Here is a 3,151-nt window from a genome sequence, read left to right as displayed (position 1 = left end):
AGATAGTAAAGGCTCGCTCTCACTTCTCCCAGTTCCGCGTGGTCCATCAAGAGGAGCTGAGGTGAGCATGCAACCATACAATGTGTCGGACTCCTTTAATACATTCTCTCTCCTATCCTTATCCTCTATGACTTTACTACTGTCTTTAGATATCATCGCCCTACATTTGCGCCTTCTGGCCCTTTGGTTGTTGGAGGCTGGCTTCCTCTGACAGTGAGGGACCCTTTGGCTAGAACATTGTTTTCTTCTTTCCTCTCACTTTTGGCCTGGATTCTATCGGTTTATTGTCTAGGACTTAGGATCTTTTCTTGGCATATTTCTGTAAGGTTTGGTTAAAAAACTCAACCAAACTAAAAAAAACTCAACCAAACCCACAGCCATTGAGTTGATGCCAATTCATTGCAATCCTATAGGACAGGGCAGACCTCCCTCATGGGTTTCTGAGACTATAACTCTATAGGAATAGAAAGCCCCATCTTTCTCCTGAGGAGTGGCTGGTGGTTTCAAACTACTGACCTTGAAGTTAACAGCCCAACGTATAACCACTATTCCACCAAGGCTCCCACAAAGTGTTAGGAGGAAGCTATGTTGTCTGTGAGATTGGCTTCCTTACGTGTTTCTGTCTTGCCCTTGAAAATGAGGGTCTGCTTCCTTGAGCTTGTTCTGAAGTTCACCAGTCTTCCTGTTCTTCTGCCCGGTGTTGGAAATGCTGTGGGTCTGAAGTGCAGGACAGCACACTGGACTTGAGTGTTTAAAGGGACTGAGTTGACTATACATGAGAACCAAACTCACAGCCAGCAAGCCGATGCTGACTCACAGCGATGCTACAGGACAGGGTAGGGCTGCCCATCCCTAACCACTCGCCGTCACTACTCTAGTCTACACAATCAGGGAGGGAAAAGCAGGGGTGAATATGGTCCATTTAACTTCCTAAAAACAAAACTAAAAAACCTTGGACTTCACCCTTTACCCTCCTAAAAACAAAACTAAAAAAACCTTGGGCTTCACCCTTTACCCTCCTAAAAACAAAACTAAAAAAACCTTGGGCTTCACCCTTTACCCCAGATGGTGACCCCCAGTATGTCAGGTGGATCTGCCATTATAAGATGGCAACCATCTAGAGACCACAGGTAAAGTAGCCTCCATTATAGGGATCTCTACTGACTTTAGCAACGTTTTCCAGGTTTTCCCCTCCTCTATTAACAAATGGCTATATATTTTTTAGTAGGACAGTCAGTCCTTTTAAAGAGTGTATTATTTATTATAATTGGTATAACAAGGCCTTCTAGAATTGATAAAAGTATAATTTCCCCTCTGAATGGTGTTTAGATGAAGCATATATGGATGTTTCCTTTTTTTAAAAAAAATAATTTTATTAGGGGCTCATACAACTCTTATCACAATCCATACACACATCAATTCTGTAAAGCACATTTGTACATTTGTTGCCATGGATGTTTTCTTTCTTTAGGAGCTCAACTTTGATTTTATAACATGTGCATGCTCATGAATCAGATGGTTTTAATATAATGAATAAATTGTTATATATGAATATAAATAATTAGATATAAACTTTAGGATCAAGACCTCTAAGTTACTTCCTGATTGAGTTAACAAATGTTTGCTGTAATTGGAAGTTCATATAACCTTTTATAGAATAAATTTATCAAGTCTGCTAAAAGGTATGCTAATTTTTTAAGGGCTTTCATAAGAGCTATGCAAGAAGAAGAACCAATGAAATGTTTTCAAACATTTATGACCTTAAATAGGTTGTGGTGGGCTTATTCCTAAGATAGAAAAAGGGAAATGAACACCAGCAAAAGGCTGGGGATCTGCCACCTCTAAAATGTGCAGTCCGGCCCCGGAGAAACTGGGCTCAGTCAGTAATCACTCCACGTCCAGCAAAGGAACATAACCGAATCTGTTAGAAGATCGGTCCCCAGAAAACACTCCTGTAGTTAGCAGGCCCGGGTCTGAATGGTTCCCAGTTTGCAAGGATTAGTTTTTATACTAGATTGTTTCTTCTTACAATTGTTGACATACAAGTGAGAATTCACAAACGTGGAACTATGTTACTCCTAAGTCAGCCTTTCACTTTCCCAACTATCAAGACATAGCTCTTACTGCTTGCACTTCAAAAGGCTCGGAAAGGCAGAAGTCAGTTAAGGAGAAGATGCCTCTTAACATGTGAATATCCTAGCCTTTGCCAGACTTCTTTATTAAAAAAGCCCCCAAATCCCAAACTCACTGCCATGGAGTGAATGCCGACTCACAACGAATGCCCCACCCCCCACCCCCAGGAGACTGTTTAACTGTTTACAGGACTGCAAAGCCCCAGAGATGCTGGTAGTCTCCAACTGCCCACCATGCTGGTCGTAGGCCAACACATACCCACTACAGGGCTCCGTATTGAAGACCAGCACCTACGTATATGAATTACATGGTTTCTGATTTATGGCTTGGATCTTCAAATCTTTCACAAGATGTATTTTATTTTCTATAACAAATAGCAGTGAGCTGCAATTTTTCCGTGTTTCAAGATCTTTCCTTTTGAATTTTAATTACCTTTGGTTTTTCATTGGTTTGTGACTTTTCCACTAAATCTTTTTTTTTTAACGTAAAAATGTTCCATTTTATTTTTATTAGTTGGGATTTAATACATACATCACACCATTCCATATTTCAATCAAGTAGAACTGTGCAATTGCTGCCACAATTACTTTCCAAACATTCATTTTCTACATGGACTCCTTGACATTGTCTTCCTTTTACCTACTGAACCCCTTATTCTACTTGCTGTCCCTATAGGTTCCCACTAAATCTTTATATATATATTTCTATAGGAGTTAACCATAGCCATATAGTTTTGTCAGTTACAGATAAGCTTTTCATTTGTTGATCTATGTCATTTAACAAAATATTTCCTACAAAAATGGATTTATACTGGACTTAGAAAAATGACTGATGATCCTGAACTTGGAGCCCAGCATACTAAATCAAGATTTCCCCTCCCCCCAGAAGAAGTTATTTCAAAGGATGGCACTGAATCCACAGCACCGGGAGAGGGACATATCTGATCGGAGCACACAGGAGCAGATGACGGGGGAGGAGGAGAGACTGGAGCACATCCTGGCCCACCAGGCCTTGAGGA

The sequence above is a fragment of the Echinops telfairi genome, unplaced genomic scaffold (genome assembly GCF_000313985.2).
Source record: "Echinops telfairi isolate 266 unplaced genomic scaffold, ASM31398v2 ScPeMD7_5592;HRSCAF=6446, whole genome shotgun sequence".
NCBI lineage: Eukaryota > Metazoa > Chordata > Mammalia > Afrosoricida > Tenrecidae > Echinops > Echinops telfairi.
The sequence above is the reverse complement of the archived record's forward strand: the minus strand, read 5'-3'. Positions refer to the sequence as shown.